This window comes from Oryctolagus cuniculus, chromosome 6 (genome assembly GCF_964237555.1).
Source record: "Oryctolagus cuniculus chromosome 6, mOryCun1.1, whole genome shotgun sequence".
Lineage (NCBI taxonomy): Eukaryota > Metazoa > Chordata > Mammalia > Lagomorpha > Leporidae > Oryctolagus > Oryctolagus cuniculus.
This window is the reverse complement of record NC_091437.1, coordinates 113,385,980-113,409,247: the sequence shown is the minus strand read 5'-3', so window position 1 is coordinate 113,409,247 and position 23,268 is coordinate 113,385,980. Positions and strand designations below refer to the sequence as shown.

At 38.6% G+C, this 23,268-nt stretch overlaps 1 protein-coding gene across 2 annotated transcripts in view; it reads left to right on the top strand.

Moving 5' to 3' along the window:
- The window catches only part of MMP16 (matrix metallopeptidase 16), a 297,810-nt gene that overhangs the window by 181,103 nt on the left and 93,439 nt on the right, over window positions 1–23,268 (top strand). The gene's annotated exons all lie outside the window — the stretch shown is intronic.

The window sequence follows — 23,268 nt, the reverse complement described above, 5'->3', positions numbered from 1 at the left end:
GTGTGCTCGCTTCAGTAGAACACAGGCTAAAAAAAGAAAACATTTTTTAAAAATGAAGAATTCAATATGTCAAATAAAAATAAAGTGTAAAGACTTAAAAACAGATGTGGTGAGACAGAAGACAGAATATCTGACCTAGAAGATAGATCTTTGGAAATATCTCACACAGACCAAAAAATTAGAAAAACTCAAAACAGTGTTCCAGATTTATGAGATACTATCAAATGACCAAACATATACGTCACAGGAATTCCTGAAGGTGTGGAACGAGAGAATGGATTGAAGGGCTATGCAGTGAAATAATAGCAGAAAGCCTCCACAATTTAGTGAAAGGGACATCCAAGTACAGGAAACACTTAGAAATCTAACAGATATGACCAGAAAAGATCTTCACCATGAAGCATTACAGTCAAGCTTTTAACAGTAAATCATGAAGATGCAAACAGTGCAGGAGAGTTATACCAGATTACCTTCAGGGAATCTCCAATTGCTTAGGCAATCTCCCAGCATATAATACAAAGGTGAAGAGTCCACTACATTTCAGCATAATTCTTGGGAGAACAATTCTGAGCATACTTATTTCAGAATTTTATAACTCAGATCTCTTAAATTTTTTTGTATGTGAGTGATACTGAAATGGGGCAGATTTTAAGTAGTAGGCTAAGCCTACACCTGTTGCATCAGCATCCCATATGGACACCAGTTCGTGTCCTGGCTCCTCTTCCAATCCAGCTCTCTGCTTAAAGCCAGGGAATGCAGTAGCAAATGGCCCAAGTGCTTGGACCCCCGCACCCATGTGGGAGAGTCAATAGAAGCTCCTGTCTCTTGGCTTCAGATAGACTCACCTCCAACCATTCTAGCTATTTGGGGGAGTAAACCAGCATATGGAAGACCTTTCTGTCTCTCCTCTCTATCTGTAATGTTTCCTATCAAATAAATGAAATCTTTAAAAAGAAAAGTGGCATATTTTAAGATTATAATTTTCTCCTAAAACCAAATTTATTAAATTAACTGCAAGATAATTAAATATCATTTGTCATTCTTCTATGCATAAATACCATGAATTCCCCCAGTGTGGAGTAAAATTCATCACAGTTAAAATCATTTATCCTTATTATTGTAGATGATTTTATAAAAGGTCAAAGTATGGCAGGGGAGAAAAATTGCTGAATTAAACAATAGACCTAGATTTTATTCTAGATCTGCCAGTTACTAACAATAATCCTTTTTACTTATGTAAAATTCCTGGGTAATGTGGATGAAAGTCTGTTCTTCACATTCTTATTACGGTGAATGTGAATAGGTAGTATAATATCTGAAACCTGGATATTGCTGCACAATGGTAGCATTCACTATTATTGATCCTGGAGAGACCAGCCATTAACTTAGATGCCAATGATGCACTCTTGGTCACTGTGTCCTTATGTAATCCTTCCTCCTCAGTGTACTGGATTTACTGACTCACACCTAATGAACAGAATATGAAAGAGCTGATGGTAATTCACTTCCAAGATTAGGTCATAAAGGATAGCCGTTTCTATTTGAAGTAGTCTTTTCTTTCTCATCAGTGACCATAGAAGAAGACAGGAGAAAGCAGCAGAAACCTAGGAAAAGAGCCCGTGTAGTAAGGACCACCTGTCTATCCAACAGACAGCAGGATCTACAACTTAGAGTGCTTTGGAGCAGGGCAGCCCCTGGTAAACCTTATGACCCCTCTAGCTAAAAGCGTGGGGTTCAGGAAGAAGTATTCTTCCTGAACATCCCAGTTAAGTGCATCACAGATTCCTGATGCACAGCAATTGTGAGACCATAACTAACTTGTGTTTTAAGCTGCTTGCTTGTTATGTAGCAATGGCTAACTTGAAATGTTATCAATGTAAGTTATTTTAAGACAAAAATGAAAAAATGCATTAAAGTTTTTAACATTTTTCAACCATCAAATGTTACACACAAAATGTCTAGTTTTGCACATTTTTACAAGGGGATGTGTGAGATATTTAGTGGCATATAAAACAAATCTCTGTTTCTCCACAGCTAAAAAAGCTTTTGGTAAATACCACTTTGCTGTTAAGATGACTAATAAAACAGAGCACAAGACCAGAGGGAGTTTTCGTGAATAGTCAAGGTAGTTTCAAAGGGGAATTCTGTCTCCAAGAACACAGATTCCTTATGTAATAAGTGATATTATTTAAGAAATGGACTCTTATTTGTAAGGAAATGGACTCTTATTTCTAAGGAAAGCAATGAATAAAGCACCTATGTCTCATAACGTTCACAGATTTTACAAAAATAAATTCAAACTCACATACAGTTAAATTGTACTTTTTAATGGCAAAAGTTCAAAAAAATCATTCCTAACTAATTAGGTCCTTAATTAAAATGTAAGTAAAAATAAATGTGATATCAAGATCAAATATTTGATCACATTAAAATAGATGCTAAAACTTTGAGGCAAATGTTTTATAACATTTATTTATGAGGTATCAGCATGAAGAAAGTGAGAGGTAAAAATTAATATGAGGACTTCAGAAATTGTGTGGAATGATAAAGTTAAAAAATATTTTAATACAAGAAGTTTTAGAAATCTGCACCTAATTTTTTCATTATATACCCTGAACTTTTTGAAGACTTCTGTAATGCATAGATCTCAAAACATTTTGCACCAAATAAGCTTATCTTTTAATTCCATTTTTCCACAGACTTTTTGAAGTACTTTCATATGTTTGTTAGGGAGACTGTTGAGAATGAAGTTTTATGTTGGTCAATAGTGACGGATGGGATGGGGACAGAATTCGACCAAAAATATGGAAGATAGTTTAAAATAGTTGATTCAAAATGTAGTAAGAAACTGTTAGAATGTTGAGCAAAGGGTTATTGTGAGGGTGGTGATGTTTTATTAATACCCTATCACTATAGTATCGTATCAGGAGTGTTTTCTAGTGGAATATAGAAATTTCCTCAAGGACTGTAATTCCTATAGATCGTATATGTCACTGATTGGTTAGTTAGTGGAAAATAAAATATTCATCGATTCTATTAAAACTCAGGGAAACTAACAGTTCATGAGGAAACATTAAAACATGATAATTCTTTGGGTATCAGCATTCTCATTCTCTCTCTCTCTCTCTCTCTCGTTTGGTCATAAGGGACTTGATATGATGAAGTTTACTCAAGGCAAGTTTTTCTGTGTGTGCAGTAATAAATTGCTGGAGATAGGGAAGAGATTTTGGAGTCAGACAAACCTAGATACAAGTTCCTCTACCAGTTTCCAGGTTCCACATTATTCACCTCTGGCCCTTGTTTCCTCTGCTGTCACTGGGGGTAGTTATAATCACCTTAGGAATTTTTGTGAGGATTAAGTTTCTGGGCCATGGTGGATACTGCATGATTCTTTTACACCATTCCCCTTTAGTAAATGAGAAAACCATTCTCAATTAACTAGGTCGTTTGCAATTGAAATATAATTAAAAGTGAACATAATATCAAATATGAGATTTACATGCCTTGCCTTTTTTTTTTTTTTTTAAGTCAGTGCTTCTGATACATTCTCAAATCTTATTTGCTGGAAAAAATGTCCAAGACTACAGTGAGGCTATTATTTGAATTTATTTTTGTAAAATCTGTGAACGTTATGAGACATAGGTGCTTTATTCATTGCTTTCCTTACAAAACACACACACAAAAATTCAAAATTAGAGACTTTTAGGTTATGGTCTCCTTCCAAGTCATGAATCCTAGAGAGAAAGCTGTCTTCAGAACATTTCAAATTCTTAACTATGCTGCCAGGAGAATCTTCTGCCAGCTCCTAAGCTAAAACCCTGGCCTTGCAAATATTTATTTTCTAAATGAAAATGAGACAAGATATTTTGCTGTACCTTGGTTAAAATAACTTAATTAGGAGTAATAAATATAGAAAATGTTGTCTAAGTCACGGACCTATATGAAACACGTCTAATATTTTGAAAAGAAATGCTCTTTCGTTTTCACTTCTGCTTTCATCCCACCATTTTAATTTTAACGCCTCAAAGGCAAACCCAAGGAAGCAAGTAAGGAAGACACTTCGGTGACATCACATCCTTTTGAATATCCAGAAATATTTTTTTTCAAAATTTGCTGTGTGAACAGAAGGCCAAGCATGAATTTTCTGATTATATTTATATGTGCTATGTAAATATGTATATTTTAAAGTCCACTGCTTTACTAAAACTAGCTCACCTAAACTTCACTCATATTGAATGTACAAATTTATCAAATGTGTGATTCTGCATGTTAGTTCCTTTACCATCACATGTAGCATAAGATACTGATACAAAAAATGTGTTTTGCACTCAGAATGGACTCAAATGTTGCTATGGCATGAAGATTATGGAACGGCAAACACATCTCCCTTACTTTATTGGCATTGCTAGCTTTAATCAATTTGGGAAATCTTCTTTAAAGAATTAGCTCTTTTGTGAGAAGTTCTTGAGTTTTTGATTTTCAGCTCTGGGCAATCATTCTTTAGGTCAGCCAGAATATTAATGCAGAGTGTTTCACTGGCAAGTATACAAGTTCACATTATATATGATAGGAAGCTCTGTTTAAATAGCGCAGGCTATAATTGTTTTTTGTAGTTTAAACATGTATTTCAGTCTAGCTTTACTATTCAGTATCTTAAAGAGAAATTATAAGTTGAGAGTAAGGAAGGATTGTTGCTTTAGAGAAAAACTGAAAATGAAAAAATTTCTATAAAAATTAATATTAAAATCTTTTAGAGTAAAAACAGCCTCTTCTGAAAAAGAGCTTCAATTAAGAGAAAAGGAAAAGTATCAGTGAATGGTGGTGAAGCCACATGATGTCTTCACTGTCCTTGCTGTTCCTTCATTTATGCTTTGTTTTCTAAAACAAATTAGTTTCTAAGTTGTTAGTAAATCTCTGTGCAAATACTTGGGTGTAGAGAGGTTTTGTTTGATTTTGCATGTTTTGTGAAAAGAGGAAATTATCCATCCCTAGACCATTAGTTCCATAACCTGACAACAATGAATTGTCAGATGGCAGTGAACTGAAAAAAAGTAAAATTTAGCAAGCCACTAAAACTCCATCATCCAACATGTAAATCTAATAATTGTTTATTCAGTTGCAGCTCAGAAAACAAGCAGTTATATGGAATATGGGTCACCTGCTTATACCCATGTAAACACGTCTGGATTTGGAGAAATACATTGAATGCATTTACTCTGAAGGCCATGCACACAAACTCTAGTGACTCAATACACAACTCCATCTATTTAAATCTTTCTGTAACATTCCTCCACTCTGCTGCCTCTTAATTTTCCCTCACTGCAACCCTCGTGTTGGAGTGCATACACCCATTCTCTGATGACTCTATTCCAGTCCTCAAGCACTAGTGATTTTACCCCAACTGTTCTTCATTTTTGTGTTTCTTTGGCAAGTGGAAATGGATTAGAAATCTACCTGCGAATATCCAGGTGTCCCAGTGAGCCCCATCACCGTCCCAGCTCCTTCAGATCCTTCCTTGCACAGCCAAGAATGCTTTCCCAGTATTTTTCCTGGCATGGAAATCAATCAGTGTGTGTGGTGGGGAGAGGGGTTGATGCATGGGTAGACACGTCAGTGTGATTGGGCCATCTGTGTTTGCCAATTGATGATAATCAAAATGAGCCTCCTACCTTCTTATAAAAAGTGGGAGACGGGGGCATTATCTTTCTTAATTGTTACATTTTAAAGAGATGGCTCCCAGGTCCTTGAGAGACATACTCAGCTTGCAACACTGCCAAGAGGCTGAGGAAATATGTACATCTAATGAAGAAGAGAAAAAAAAGTTTAATTACAAGTCTCCTAAAGTAAATGCTCTGGACAAGTGGCCCCAGATTCTGTAGACAGGAAGAAGCCTGTCTAAAGACAAGTGAAGCTAAAGGGACAGCTAAGTCCCTTGTAAGTTAAGGTACAAATTACCAAATACGTCTCAAGTTAGCTGTTCTGCATATTGTCCTTTATTATGAAGGAGGTCCCTTTGCAGTGTAACATTTTAAAGTGTGGTGCCTAGCTTTTGGGTGAAAAAAAAAAAAAAAAACAGGCATTTAGTGAAAAAAAAAAGTGTTTTGTAAGATTCAGTTATTTTAAAGGCAGAGTTATAAAAAGAGAGGGAGAAGCTGGGGGATGGGGGCAGGGAATGAGAGGGAGAGGGAGAAAGAGAAAGAGAGAGACTGATCTACCATCAACAATGGCCCGGAGCTGGGCCGCATGGAAGCCAGGAGCGTCATCTGATTCTTCCTCCTGGGTGCATGGACCCAGTACTTGGACCATCTTCTGCTGCTTTCCTGGGCATGTTAACAGGGAGCTGGTTCAGAAGTGGAGCAGCCAGGACTCGAACCAGTGTTCATATGGGATGCCGTCGATGAAGACAGCATCTTAACAGATTGCGCCACAGCACAGGCCCTGGTTTTTGTTTGTTTGTTTGTTTTTTGTTTTGTTTTTAACTATTCTATTCCTATGGCAGCGTGTACTTTCTTCACACTGTGTGAAGGCTTGTATAGACAGGCTGACAGGAAACAGTTCCTTCTCCATCACCTGAACATGGAGACAGACCCTGGGCTTGATCTGAGTGCTGCAGTGTGCTGTTTATAGAGGCTGTTCCTTTTCAGGTCTGTACCTTTGCCTCATGGTTAGTCCCATGCCCTTCCTTAAAACGAGCCCAGTGATCTCAGCGCCATGCGCCAACCCTTATGTAAATATAACAGAAACATTAGCAGTGGTGTTACAGTGAACCTTTTTAGCCCTTCTGTGGGATATGCTCACATCGACTAAGAAATGCTGGGAAGATGTAGCAAAGAACATATAGGGACTGTGTTCCAGATCCGGAACAAGCGACCGAGTGAATCATTTTACAAGTGTCCGCACCATTGCTTGCTAATTAGTCGTCATTCAGTTCAGTGCAGAATTTACAGAGAAAAGCCAACTTAAGATACAATGTGAAAATTATATAAAATATTTATATATAGGTCTAAATTGGACAACTTTGAGAAATTCTAGGTGTGTAGAATACTTGTCAACTAAAATTTAAAAAACTGAGATTAATTTTTTGCTAATTTTGACCCTAAGGAGAATAGGAGATGTGGCTACATGATAATTAAAGGGTTATTATAACTACTTCTAATTTAATGAGAAGTAGAAAAATTCAAAAACACTATTTGATCTTTCTAACACTCCAGTATTTTCCTTTCCAGTCTCAGCGAATCCTGCTTTCGGTTGCCTTCATCACTTCCTTAACATAGGTTTTCATCACCTAAGATTTTTTTACTATTAAAGGAGCCTTCTCTGGGTAGCAGTTTGGCACTGTGGGTAAGATGCTGATTGGGATGCCCATAGCACATATGGGGGTGCCTTTGTGCCAACCTGTCTCCACCCGTTGTAATTCCTTGTAAACACAGCAGGTGACGGCTCTCACATTTGGTTCCCTGCATCTCCTGTAAGAGATCCAGATGGAGTTCTGGCCCCTGGCATTTGTCTAGGCCAGTCCCAGCTGTGGCAGGCATTTGGCCAGTAAGCAGCAAATGAAAGATATTCTCTCTCTCTCTCCCTTCTTTTAAAGAAATTAAATTAAAGTAAAAGAAGAAAAAACAGCTCTCTCAGGGCTTGATTTGCCTTTAGTCGTGTCCCTACTTCATTTATGTTTGCTTATCAAAGCAAAATTCCAGCAACATCTTTTCACTGTTAACTTACTCTTTCTCCTCTTACATATTGATCACGTTCTTGAGGTCAGAACTCTCCAAAACCTGATGCTAATGTATATTTCTTGTCACTGTCACATATGTTTTGTATCATACCCATGATAAGCAAATTGGCACAGTAGTTTTGCAAAGTAAGAACAAGTATTTAAATGCCTGCTATAATACATAATAGGCTTCTGACCTTTTGCAATCCAGTGCATTGGCGCTTCAAGTTATTCTCATATGATTTGTATCTACCTAAAATGTTAATTGTAAATCTTGACGGTTGTAGGAATATAAGTAGTTGTTACTGTTGCTGAAACACTCAGTATAAAACTATATTCTAGGCCGGCGCTGCAGCTCACTAGGCTAATCCTCCGCCTTGTGGCTCCGGCACACCAGGTTCTAGTCCCGGTCGGGGTGCCGGATTCTGTCCCGGTTGCCCCTCTTCCAGGCCAGCTTTCTGCTGTGGCCAGGGAGTGCAGTGGAGGATGGCCCAAGTGCTTGGGCCCTGCACCCCATGGGAGACCAGGATAAGTACCTGGCTCCTGCCATCAGATCAGCACGGTGCGCCTGCTGTAGCGCGCCAGCCGCGGCGGCCATTGGAGGGTGAACCAACGGCAAAGGAAGACCTTTTTCCCTGTCTCTCTCTCTCTCTTACTGTCCACTCTGCCTGTCCAAAAAAAAAAAAAAAAAAAAAAAAAAAAAAAAAAAAAAAAACCCTATATTCTAAACAATGTGACAAATACTTAAGATGCATGGTGTTATTTAATCTAAAAATAACCTTCCAAGATGTTATAAAAGAAATCAAATCATGGAAAAATTAATCATTTACTAAATTTTATACAGTCAGTAGCTGATCCTGGATTTTACATCTTTACTTTAGTTTTCTTCTTTGTGTGTTTTAAAGATGTACAATGTGATAATTTTCTATAATTCTATAATTACCACAATCAAGTTTGTTAACATATATTAACCTTTTTCCAATCCTTTTTCTTTCTCTCCTTCCCTCCTTCCATTTTATTCTGCTAATAAACACATTTAAGATCTACTTCCCTAGAAAATGTCAAGGATAAAATACAGGGTTGCCCTGCTTTATACACATTAGCTCGCTGAGACCTATTCATTTGTAACTGAGAGTTTGTCCCCGAGACTGTGGTAAGGGAGGTGAGACTAACTCCATAACCACATGAAATCCTTTGCGAATACATCCATGTTCCTTAGGAGAAACCCATAGCTTCTCAGGTTCTCTTAGAGGTTTATGAACTCAGAAGAGCTCAGAATCACCAAAGCAAGCACTCAGTTCTTTCATTAGGAACAAAGGCCTTGAGTGGTTTATCTGTTAGGGTGTGTAGCATTCATATTTCCTAGCTTGTAGTAGGAAAATCATATGTGTTATAATATATTGTTTATCAGTAGTTCAAGCTCTCCGATAGTCCCTTGCTCAGAGTTGCTGCTGACCTGGAAATAGTAACGTGTATTACCAGTTTTATACAATAACAACTTGTTTTATGCAAATACTCATATATCAAATAATTCCTGAAAAGTGACTGTGCTGTTTATTCCATGATTACCCTTATTTACGTAGTCAATAAAATTGATCTCCTTTATGCTGTATCAGGGAAGGGAAATACACCTCCAAATTCATCTTAACCCTCTGGGCTTCCCATGGGAACAGTGCATCTCAGATAACCCACACAGGAGGACATAGCTTGGGCCCTACCTGAGAATATAAGAATCTTCAGTGAGCTCAACAGGAGAGGAAACAAATAAATAAACAAAATAAGTCTTCTTATTGTGCAACTAGCCATGCCCGTTTTAGTTTCAGACAGAATTCTCTGCACTGAGGACATGTCTAATGCTTTAAATACAGTCTTCATAGGCAAACAACAGCCCAAAGAGTAAAAATTGTATTTTGGCTTTGATTCTCCAGGTATTTTTACTAGATTTTCTACTTTACCTGGCTGTCATAGACATAAGTTGTTTTAATTACACTGGTTTATTTTAAAGTGTATGTGTAGTTATAAACTATAACTGTTTGGTGCTTGATTTTTGAAAATATTTATTCTAGTCTTAGAAGACCTGTTAGATGTCTGTTTGTTTTCCTCATATTTCAAGTGCCCAGTCTTTAATTGTGTCTTATTAGTGTACACTTCTGGCATACTTTAAACCTGACCACATGCAAACAACTCAAACATTCCCAGAAAACTCTACTAAATTGATGCAGAAATGTTTTGGAATATAATTTAAAAATTGGAAGTTCGTTTCAAATCAGGGCTGGTGTTAGGGCGCAGTGGGTTAAGGCTCTGCCTGTGACACCAGCATCTCCTATGAGCAACTGTTCAAATCCCAGCTGCTCACACTTCTTTCTGAGCCAACTGCCTGCTAATGGAGCTGGGAAAGCACCAGAGGATGCCCCTGTTCCCATGTGGGAGACCGAGGTGGAATTCTTGGCTCCTGGCTTTGACCAGGTTCAGCCCTAGCTGTCACAGCAATTTGAGAAGTGAACCAGTGGATGAAATCTATGTCCTCATTGTTTAGATATATTTTCTTGGATCCAAGACTTTGGGACATAATTAAAAGTTAGAAAAAATGAAAATAATCAAAACTTTCTGAGCATCCAGAATTGCACTGAAGAAGATCTTTGTAATGAGGTGTGCTCACAAAGTCCATATTTCAGAGGCAGTAGAATAGTATTTGGAGATAGGGCCCTTAGGAGGTCATCAGGGTTTGATGAGGTCCCTGGGGGTGGGAGGCATTTGAGGAGTTGAGTGTCCTGATAGGAAGAAACTCTAGAAGAGTTTCTTTTCCTCTCTGCCTGCCTTAGGAGAAAACACACAGAAGGGGGCCGGTGGACCCTGCACATGCTGGCTCCCTGACCTCATATATCCAGCCTCCAGAACTGTGAAGGAGAAAAAGGAATCTGTTCTCATGTCACCCAGTTTGTGATATTTACTTATCACATTAGCTTCTATATCTCTCCCTCCTGCTGAAACAGGAAGCAAGTTGTAGCGTGTGAAATTTTATCATTGACTCAATGGAGAAGAATGCTATAATACAGAATCCCGGAGAGAGCACTGCTGCTGGAGTCCAGTTCTTGGAACAGGTGGCATAGCAAGATGACCTTGTCACCTTGGTCACAGCACAGGCCATGGCCTTGAGAAGTTGTGCAGGACTGAGGAAAGTGGAGAAGGCCATTTGCCCAGCACACCAAGTTCCTGTTTCTAGACTGGATGAGACTTAAAATAATTTTTGCCACTTACTTGGTAGCTTTGGTCAAGGCACATAATGTGAGGGAGTCTCAGTTTGTTCCTTTCTCTGTTTTGTAAGAAGGCTCAGCAGTTGTCCATGTTTTCAAATATTTTTTATTTGAAAGGAAGAAAGAGTGTGGGAGACAAAGTAATCTCCCATCTGTTTATTCACTCTCAAATGCCTACAAAATCAAAGACTGGCCAGGCTGCTTTGAGGAGCCCAAAACTCAACAAGTCCTGCCTGTGGGTGGTAGGAAGCCAACTACTTGCACTGTCTCCTGCTGCCTCATAAGGTGAACATTAGCAAGAAGCAAGAATGAGAAGCAGAGCTAGGACTGAAGCCTGGGCACTGTGCTGTTGGGTATGGGTGCCATAAAGGCATCTCTTTCTTTCTTTTTACAGATTCCTTTTAGAACTATTCATTCATTTTTTAAAGACAAGGTGACAGAAAGGGAGAGAGAGTGTGAGAGAGCGAGAGCTTCCACCCACTGTTTCACTTACCAAAAATCCTCAGTAGCCTGTGGTAGGTCAGGATGAAGGCGGGAATACAGAACTCCATCTAAGTCTCCCCCATAGGTGGCAGGAGCCCAAGTAATTGGACCATCATCTGCTGCTACCCAGAGCTGGATTGGAAGCTTAGAAGCAGAGTCCTTGAGACTAAAACACTTTAATTTGAGTTGCTTGTTTTCCAAGAAGTGGCATAACTCTCTGCACCATAACACCAGCCCCCCAAGTGACACCTTTACCATTGCACCAAACATCTGCCCGAGGTCTCAAGTTGCTTTTTCTGTAATACAGGGATAATAATAAAACCTAAGTAATATGGGGAGGAATAGATAACCTAATAGGTATGAAGTACCTAGTACTCTGCTCAGTACATGTGACTATTAACTGACATGTCCTTCTGTTGGTTTTATAACAATAGGATATAAAAAACTATTTTATTTTCTTTAGTTCTTCAAGTGTCGGTGCATAATAATAGTACTATGAAAAACAAACCACTTCAAAAGTCTGGGCATTTTTGAAAACAAGTTAGATTTTCCATCAAATAAAGCTAAATAAAAAGTATCTAATACACATGTAGATACCAGTTGTAATTGTAACTGCATTGCATTAGATTTGCCCATCCATGGTAAGCTACTGATAAATGACTGCAATAATCAACTTATTTCATCTTCATAGGAAACTATGGCTGACTCAGTCTGGGCAAGTGGCGAGAGCAGGAGCAGCAGGATCATTGGGAAGCTTGGGGCTCTGGAGGAGTAGCTCAATCTAGGTGGAATGTAAAGGACAGGACTGGTGGGCAGAGAAGCCAAGAGGGTGTCCTGAAGCCCTTGAGAAACTGAAGCCTGCATGGGGGAGAAATGGTGTGAAAAAGAGATGAAGGCAAATCCACCCACGATCACTTTCTCTGAGCTTCTGTCTGTGGAACAAAGCTGTGACCTGATTCTCATCTGGACCTGAGTACCAGGATGTAAACTCCAACTCTGCCCGTAGGAGCTGCCTGAGTGGGCAAGTTCCGTAACCTCTGACAGGATGGCTCATACGGGGAAGTCAGTATAGGTCATGATGTTTCAGTGAGAAATCCAGTGACATTCCTGGTTCCTGATAGGTGCTCAATAAACAGTTTTTCTTTCCCTTTCTTTTTCATATCTGTCTACGCAAATGCTCTGGCACTCTGGCAAGAACCACCAGTTTTCCTGACCAGACGGGTGACTCTCTTTTCACTGAAGTTTGAAGAGTACAGTAGCAGAAGCCAAGGCATCAGGTTTTACAGACTTGAGAAGACAGATGAAGCAGGGGAGTAGGTGGTGCTTCAACCTGTGGGAATTTTCATTCACAGACTTTCCTTCAGAGTTAGGTTCACTGCTGAATCTTTCAGTTTATGTAGAGGTGGTTGGACTGGGCAAAATTTAAGTCTCTTCCTCGTATCAGGGTTATTCTCTGAACACTAAGTTTAGAGTTGTGTCCTTTCTATTTGGTTTTTAATTTTTGTTTCCTAGCTCCTAATCCTAACCAAAGAGACAAGAATCAGAGCGCTAAAGTATATGTATTAATTTAATTATCTATTGTTGCATTAAAAACATCACCACAAAGCTTAGCAACTTAAACCAATAAGCCTTTATTGCCTTCAGTCATTATGATCAGGAATCCAGGGGTAGCTTGGCTGGGTGGGCGGAGTTCTGACTCTCGGGTCCACTGTTGATGAGTATTGCCAATCAGCTGACCAGGTTGGAGAATCCACTTCCAACCACACTCACATTGCTGTTCCAGGAAGCCCCAGTCTGTCACTATGTGGGCCTCTCCAAAGAGCTGTTTGAACAACATGACAGCTGGTTTCTCCAGAGTGGATGATGAGAGAAAAGGGAAGAGGGGGAGAAAGAAGTTGGGGATGGCGAGGGGGTAGTTCAAGAAGAAGGAGAACTATGACAGAACATGAGTGTATTTTATGACTTTACCTGGGAAATGAGGTTTCATCACTTCTGCTGTATTCTTGTTTAGCAACCTTATACACCTCTAATACAATAGAAATGTGAAGAGCAGGAGGTAGGGGTCATTGGCACCATCTCAGAGGCTGTCTCCTACATACCCTTTAACTTCTCAGCTAGAATACAAAGCTGAGTGTTCAGAAGGATCATTCCTTCCTCGCCATCTCCTAACCACTGCAGCAGTTTCTACTGATCTTCAACTCAAAGATTTGGTGCTGAGTTCTGAATGCCATTTATAGACACAGATTTCAGTGTTTTAAATTTAAATCTTTAAAATTATAAATCTCTTCAGATTTGTCCTGACCCACTTAATTTGCAAGTAAGGGTTATGAATGCCAGAAGTTGACATGTCAATCATGGGATGTGTTACAATCAAGTTATTTACTAAAGTTAAAGAATACATGGAGGCAAAGGATCTAAATAAGGATTTGGGGAAGGGTTCATGGGGAGGTGACTTTGAGTTTTGCTTTAAAGAATTGATAAAGATTTTTCAGGAATCACAAACTAAAAGATTTGTATTACAAAAATGCTGTTTGAACAAGTTTCAAAAGACAACATACAAAATGATACCAAGTATAAAACTCAAGTACCAAGAAAACTATAATTTATTGACACATGCATATTTGATAAAAACATACAAATGTAAGGAAGGAAATGAGAAATTTAAAACCATGACAGAGGTGGGGGAGCCAAAATTATGGGATAAGAAACAATCAAAGTAGGTTTGGTGGTGCTAGAGTTCCCATGTTTGAAAGAGTTTATAGGACCATAAATGTTTAAAAATAACAATTTTATGTGTGAACTACTATATGAGCCTATTTTAATATTCAAAACTTGTCAGCAGAGTGAACATGAAATCAAAATGCATGAAGAAATGAAAAAGCTTGGAAAAAGATAGAGACATCATTATGACAAAGAAATGATAAATAATGCATTGTCTTTCATAAAATATAGCTCACTTATCTGCAGTTGTATTGGAGTATAGAAAAGAAAAAAAAGATTATAGATACAATTGAAATCCAAAAACTCAAAATTCTTGCTAAAGAAGCAAGCACTATTTCTGTCTTAAGAACAAAAAGGCTGATTTTTCCTTTGTTACATATGTGGTGATAGGATCACACTGAATAATATAAGTTAGCGATAAGTCACAGGAGCAGTTATTGTTTTCATCATAAGGAAAGGGGTCTACTGCATTTTAATTGTCTGAATTCATCATGTGTCAACAACTTTTGTTCCTGGTGGAATTCTAATCAAAGGGTGGTGCTTTATTTAACAACTTACCCTTTTAAATTGTTGTGAAGCTGCAACTAAGGTTTAATTACATTATTGCCAATCATCTGAAGCATGGTAATTACCTGTAGTCCTTGGCCAGCATTTCTGATTAAAAGTGCTGTGGCATGTTCAACAGGTCATAAATTAATATTCCAATCCTTTAACTTCCTCTTAAGGCCTTGCTTTATTCCTTCTGAGTTACAACTCCATCTTTGGGAATAGTACATAGGTGAAAGTCGAATGATTTGAAGAGACCTGATACTTGAAAAGAAATGACTTTACTATAACCTTTTTACTGTCAGATTTGTTTAATTTTTCTCTTTTGGAATTCCTTTTACTAGCCAGAAAAAATGAAAAATAATTTGTAAACAAGAGACTTCTTTCCTGTGAGAGATCTGAAGTGCTTTTAATAATTCAGCTAAGCCACTAGCCAAAAGTTTAGCAAATGACTGGCAGCAACATTATCTGCCTAAGAGTGAGACAGTGAGTTCTACGCGTTTATCTAGGAAAAATTTCTAGGTACTTTTTTCCTGGTGAAGGGGACCTAATACGTAAGGGGAAGATGATGAAAGTTGGAGTTCTCCTTTGGAAGAATAAAAACAAAGCAATGCCTATAAGGCCGCATTAGGACTTTCTCAGAAAGGAGTTGCATCAGTTTTGCCAAAAGAAGGCCACAAGTGTCTAAGCAGTTCCTAAGTCAGCACTGTTTTCTTGCTGAGCTCAGCAGGGACTTGTTTTTGGTAAAACTGAGTGCCAACTATGGAGTCTTCTGCTCTTGATTCAAATGCTTGATTACTGTTGATCATTTGGCTGTTTGATAGATTTCTGTTTTGCCATTAGCTCTGCGTTTGGTGAAAGTTTCCTTTCACATTCAACCTGTTGGTAGCACATTACAGTCAGATCCTCCTGTTGTCTGGTTGTGAGTGTGCTCCAACCTGTCCTTTCCCCCACTTAACTGGTTTTCTTAGCCGTAGCAATTAGACTTGTTGTTTCAGATTTGTTTCTTCAAAAAAACCCTCTGATTTCTAATCAAAATATGTTTATTTTCAAGTTAGAGAAAGAGGCTCTACATCTAAAAATGAATTTAATGTCTTGAAATGATGCATATTTTTCATAATATACTTTTTACATGAATATTTTGAAGATCCATTCTATTCATGGATTTCAGAACTTTTTTCACCGAAATAAACTTAATCTTTTAATTCAATTTCCAAAAACTTTTTGAAGTACCCATGTATGTTCCCTAGATGGTCCCCAGTAGCCATGTTCCATTGGCTTTCCGCTCATAGTAGCTTTTTTTTTAAAGTCAGTTTCCTGTTTTCCAGTGACCCTGAAGTCCAAATCATGATTTTCCATTGTCTGGCCTTGTGACCATCCCATCCCCGTGCCTTATTCCTTACTATTATAATTCCCCCTTAATCATAATTTAACTTGCCATGCATTCCAAAGTGATTCCCTCTACCTCATGTCCTGTATTCATTATCTGCACAAACAAGATTTGCTGACATTGATTGAACAGTGAATGACTAACACAGTGTTGGGCACTCTCCTACCTAAAGCTGATAGCCTCCTCAGTCTTTTCTCTTCTCTTTCCATGCCAGTTCTTTGCCACAAAGTTAAACAAAAAAATCAAAACCACATTTAGGTGGAAATTCTTTTCCATTCTTTCTTCCCCAAATTCAAATTCCTCTACTCCCTAAAAACTGGTCGTATTCATCTGAAAGATTAATCATCCACTATGTGCCGAGTGATGCCTTCAGAACTGGTGACAATAAGAAAAATGCTGCACAATTTCAGATGTTAAGGATCTCAAAATATACGGGGAAGATTTTTCAGCAACTGGTCACAATAAAGTACCAGGGGTTGCACAAGGGGACATGGGAGGCCAACCTTGAGAGCATATGACAATGGCCTCCCTTGGAGGAAAACTCCATACAGCAGCTAATATTAAGCAGTCATGGCAAGCCTGACAAAGTGTGCATTCAACACAATATGGAGAGAAGGGAAACAGTTTATGCAGAGAAACTCAGTAATGAACAAGCATATGTCTGTGACCTGGAAACACACACACACACACGAGAAATGAAAGCTAATATTGGACAGGGAGAGCAAGGAATTATACATGAAGTGCCTCAGCTATCATACTGAGGAATGTGGAATTCTTTTGTAGGGAGTGGGGAAAATGGCAGGAATTTAAGCAAGAGTAATTATGAGAAATTGTCATTTCCACCACTACACATTTTCCCCCTATGATATCACCTCTGTAATTGCACTCCGTGTCATCTCCATAAGTCATGGTACTCAGTTCCTTTTTCTCTGATTTCTTTTTTGTACATCATTGGATTAACATGTAATACGTATATATTTTTACTGAGCACAGTCAATATTTCCACATATAAACAAATCATCCCAGACAATTTGCCTTTCCATCTCATTTTCATGTGTTTGGAACTCATCAGCTGATGCTGTCTCCCAGTTCTTTATACGGTATACGTTACATTATTGTGAACTACAGTCAACCCCGCCCGGTGCTGTGGAACACCAGAACCACCCCCTGACTGCATTTTGGTGTCGACTGTGAATTGTCCCCTATTTCTCCTCCTTTTTTTTTTTTTTTATAGGCAGAGTTAGACAGTGAGAGAGACAGAGAGAAATGTCTTCCTTCTTTTGGTTCACCCCCCAAATGGTCGCTACGGCCAGCACGCTGCACCAATCGGAAGCCAGGTGCTTCCTCCTGGTTTCCCATGCGGGTGCAAGGCCCAAGGACCTGGGGCATCCTCCACTGCTCTCCCGGGCCACAGCAGAGAGCTGGACTGGAAGAGAAGCGACCGGGACAAAATCCAGCGCCCCAATCGGGACTAGAACCCTGAGTGCCAGCGCCGTAGCTCACTAGGTTAATCCTCTGCCTGCGGCGCCAGCCCCTCTATTCTTCAATACCCAGCCTTTACTAACTCCAGTTGTCTGGGATGATTTGTTTATATGTGGAAATATTGACTTACTCAGTAAACGTGTACGTATTACATGTTAATCCAATGATGCACAAAAAAGAACTTGATAATCTTATACGACTTGATCTAACTCTTCTTACCTCCATTTCTGCCTTCCTTGCCTTCCCTCTCCTGCTTCTGTATCTTTTCACACAGGGGATATTATTAGCAAAGATCCCCTTAGTAATCAGCTTACCGTGAGAATATTCCCTGTAAGGTCTTTGTTTAGAACTGAAATCAGTCTCCATTGATGATACCCTTTCTCTTATATTTCTTCAAAATAGTGTCTATTTTCTCCTCCACAATCCTTCTACCACAAGTGTCGGAGACACGATGCATGGCGTCCCTGTCACGATGCATGGCGTCCCTGTGTTCTTCTTCATTTCCAGATCATTCTCCCATTCTTCCATGAAAAGTGTTGGCTTTGGTGATGATTTTGTCAGATTATTCACCTGCTTTCTCCTTCCATTTAGTCATCTATTAACTCTCAGATGACCTCTTCTCTTTCTTGAAGATTATGCATCCTCTTTCAGTGCTACTCTCTTTACACTGCCCATGTGCTAACTCTTAATGAACTCAATCGATGTACCTTATTTTTCCACTTTCCAGTCTGCTCTTGAGTCGCCTCTTCAATAATTTGATAGTCCATTCTAACTCAGACTTACTTCTGTGATATGATAATGCTCTTGAAACTGTCTTACAAGTTTTTATTATGACTGACTATGTTTCCAGCTTGCTCCCAGTACCATCAAGACTTCAAATATCCTTTGACCACATCAGAATTTGAGTTGATCTTAAATTATCTGACCAACTTATCTTGTCATCATGCTTTGTCATTCCATGATGCTGTCATTTCCTAACACAGCACAAAATGCCATGGTGAAGTGAGTCAAAAATCTCTTCTTTGCATATATCCACAGTTTCATTGTCTTTCTCTCTACTTTAATATCCACTTGGTGTTAGCAAAAATTTAATGAAATACACTCTGCTCACCAGAATCTACATAAACCTGCTGAATGAAATTAGAAAAGAAAGACACAACCACATGGTGAAATGAATTCCACTTTTGTATATATGTTTTAATTATTAAATAACAATTATTTACATATTTATGAGGCACCAGGTAATATTTCAGCAATCTATACATTGAGTTCTGTCCACTTAGGGTGTATACATTTCACATATCCTTATGGTGAAAACATTCAAAATCATTATTTATTTCTTATTTCTTATTTTTAGGGAAAGATACAATATATTATCACTATCTATAATCTTCCTACTTTGCATTGGAATGCCTGATATTTCTTACTCTAACTACAACTTGCTTCCTGTTACTCAGCTTCTCCCCATCCTTCCCTCCCACCTACAATACTTTGTGATCATGAATGCTGCCTGCCAGTTATTCTGCATCTCTCTGGATTCCCTCTTCTATTCTCTCTTAAACTTCCCTATGTAAATTTTTCATTCTTTCTTCTCGCTCTTTTTTTCCTCCATAGTGTTCTCTGAGTTGATGAACATCTTTGTGTTTCAATAAACATATTAAAAATTTTCAGAAGAGGTTTCCTAGTATCAGTTGAACCAAGCTACCTGAATCTGTGCCTTTACATTCTGTCCTTTGTCTCTCTCTGTTACTATAGTCGATGAACCAGGCTTCTAAGTGGAGCCAAACTGTGTACTTTACCCACCTATGCTTTTATATCTCACAGTTATAGTTCTATCCTGCAACTGCCTGCTAATTCCATATTCGTATATTCAAATGGACTTGACTTTCTCTGCTGAATATTTAAAACCATCGCCAGCTTCACACACACACACACACACTTAAATAAATAAATAAATAAATAAATTTAAATATAAAGAAGAAAGTTCCTCCTCTGATGATTTCCATCTCAGTGAATGGCACCTTCATTCTTCCAGTTGCTTAAAAAAATCTTGGTGTCACCTTAATCATGTGTCCCCATGAAACCTGTGAAACCCAGTGTCTCTCCCTTAAATACATCATGGAGTTTTTCAACTGCCCATCTCCACTGTTTCCACTTTGATCTGAACTGAACTATTGCCTGAGTATTGGTCTACCTTCAGATCTTGAATCAGGCTGTTCCCTTGCCCCTTATATTGATCTTCAAGAGCAATTATCAGAGTGATCCTGTTGAAATGCAAGTTGAATTATATCTCTTCTACTCAAAAACGTTTCGTGCTTTCTACTTCTGTCAAGCTAGAAGCCAAAAACCATAATTTTAGCTCACATTTCCTCTTTGATCTCATTATTTTCCTTTTCACTATCTCTCCTGATCATTTATTACTGTGTGACATCCTATCTGTGCTGTTTTTATTGTGTTTCTTTTCAGTCTTTCCTATTAGGATGTAGATGTTATGATATTTTATATTTTTATGTTTGGCCTTGCTGTATTATCAGAGCCCAGATAAGTACTTAACATGCAATGGATATACAATAGATGATCTAGTGAAAAGAAAGTAATTAGAAAGAAAAAAAGGTTTATATCATCTCATGTTTTGGAGATTCACAGCCCAAGATCAGGCAACCACATTAGTCTGGGGTCTGATGGGGGTTGTGGATGGTGGAAGGCCTGCAGAAGGAGGATCACCTGGCAAACCAAGAAATAGAAAGAGCACTCCATCTTTTACAACCAACTTTTTGGGAAGGACTACTTTCTGAGGTCATGCTTGCAAATATCTAAAGAGGTCCCACAGTGCTCATCTCTGAAACACCATAATGGGATGAAGCTTCTACCGTTAATCCATCAATCATTAATATTGATCCATTAACTACTAATATAAGATTTGAAATGTCTGCATGAGTTGGGAGCCAAACTGTATTCAAACTATAGAAGCATACTAAAATGGGTTCATTGTGCTTATTTACCATACTGTTTATAAGCGTAATTTCTTCAGCAGAACTGAGAGAAATTGAAATTCCAACTCATAAAATATATGCAATATGTTCAAGCCTTGTTTTTCTTCTTTTTTTCCAGAGGCAGAAATAGAGAAGGAAGGAGTTTTTGGTATTTTTTTTTTTTTTTTTTTTTGGTGGGAGGTAGAGAGAGAGAGACCCCATCTGCTGAGTTATTCCCCAAATACCCATAATGATCAGTACTGCTCCCAGCAAAGCCAGGAGCCGGGAACCCAATCAAATTTCCCTTAAAGATTGCTGGGACACACCAGCTTGAGCCACCATTTGCTGTTCCCCGGGGTGTGCATTGTCTGGGCACTAGATTGGAAGAAGTTGAGGGACTCAATCCCAGGCACTCTGATATGGGATGTCAGCATCTCAACTGACCAATGTGTGTCCCCAACCCTGATTTTAGTTTATTTAAAATATTTATTTATTTATTCGAAAGCCAGAGTTACACAGAGAAAGATGGAGAGGCAGAGAGAGAGAGAGACAGAGGTCTCCCATCTGCTGGTTCATGCCCCAATTGGCTGCAACGGCCAGAGCTGGGCCAATCTGAAGCCAGGAGCCAGGAGCTTCCTCCGGGTCTCCCATGTGGGCGCAGGGGCCCAAGGACTTGGGCCATCTTCTACTGCTTTCCCAGGCCATAGTAGAGAGCTGGACAGGAAGAGGAGCAGCCAGTCTCGAACCAGCACCCATATGGCATGCTGGCACTGCAAGTGGATGCTTTACTGGCTGTGTCAAAGTGCCGGCCCCCTGGTTTTAATTTTTAAAGAGGAGATGATCGGTGACTAATTGACTCACAGAATTTTTGCAAAAATTAAATGAGATAATTCAAATACAATATTCAGAATGCCCATAGAAGCACTTTCAATGGAGGTAGTGAATATTTTGTTATTATACCTAATGCAGGTACCTATTAAATACTTCTTTTGGTTTCTTGATTTTTACTTTTAAGTCATTTATTAGAAACAGGGAATGAGATATTTGTGGTTGAAAATGGTAATTTCTGCTTGTTTATAAATACTTCAAATTTGTTTCACCTTATTTTGTCAGTTGTTCTTGGAGAGTCAAGTGGGTTTCTACAAATGTTGTTCTAGTGAATCATGTTGGACCTTCTAATGTTGTATGGGAAATCAGCCCCATGACCTCATCCATTCATTTATGACAGATTATTCTAGAGAGTCAAAAAATTATTATTTAACTGGCCTTTGTGTTAAAAAATACAGACCCTAAAAGAAATCATCACAGTACATTATAAAAAATAGTTGGAAAGGAATTTGTGTAAAATTAATGTCTGTTGAAATTATTTGCATTCATTGGAAGTCATTTTTGTAAAACATTTCACTTTATCCCAGTCAGGTTAAATTTTTTTCACTTAGAAATTTGAACTTTAGAAGTGTAACAATCCTAAATATTTCATGTTCTAATGCTCCAAATCAATTTTTAGAATTGAATATAGATTCAGGGCCACTTTTTTTCCTCATAATGAGTTGAGTTATGATAATGTGGGAGTAGACACCATGTACAGATTAAGAGCAGGCATTTGGTTATGCAAATCACACCAAGTTGTATCTGCAGAGTTTTGTACTATACACACTTTGCTGTGCGAGTTGACGAGAGGTGGAAATTTTCAGTGAGAAATAGCAATTCTAGGCCGGCGCCGCGGCTCACTAGGCTAATCCTCCGCCTTGTGGCGCCGGCACACCGGGTTCTAGTCCCGGTCGGGGCGCCGGATTCTGTCCCGGTTGCCCCTCTTCCAGGCCAGCCCTCTGCTGTGGCCAGGGAGTGCAGTGGAGGATGGCCCAAGTCCTTGGGCCGTGCACCCCATGGGAGACCAGGAGAAGTACCTGGCTCCTGCCATCGAATCAGCGCGGTGCGCCGGCTGCAGTGCACTGGCCGCGGCGGCCATTGGAGGGTGAACCAACGGCAAAGGAAGACCTTTCTCCCTGTCTCTCTCTCTCTCACTATCCACTCTGCCTGTCAGAAAAAAAAAAATAGCAATTCTACAATAGATGTATTTTATTCAGATTACTGATAATTGATTAGAATTGGTATGTATGGAAGTAGTAGAATTCTAGTTCATATGACTCCTAATCTATAGCTTTTATTTTATACCACTGTATTCCTATATTCTAGGCAAGTAAAAATTGATGCATTATTTTAAAAGCGATAATACCTTGAGTCGTAGGTGCAGCTCTGTAAATACGAAGATCTGTTCCTCTTGACAAGACTTGTCACCTCTTAATTTGCTCATCATTTTAAAATTAGTGGTTGTGCCTGCCTCTGTTTTTCTTTTTTACTGAACTGTTAGAATTATCTTAAATAGAAGATTATAAAAATGAGATGTTTTACATCATACACGTTTTCATTGAAAGCATATTTTAACAGCAGTCATCTCAATTTCTGACGCTGCTGCTCTTTTTTTGCCCTTTATTCTTTGTTCTTCCTTGATTTCTAAACTCGTGTATCTTTATCATTACTACCTCCCCCTTTCATCTTTTCAAAAAGAAAAATATTGGATTTTTCCAGAAAGGACATCAGTAACACAATCATACTAACAACCAAAGTAGAGTTCTCCAATTTTCCTGGGTAAAATTTTGATAACACCAATTTGTCCTTTTCAATTCTGTACTTGGATATTATTAG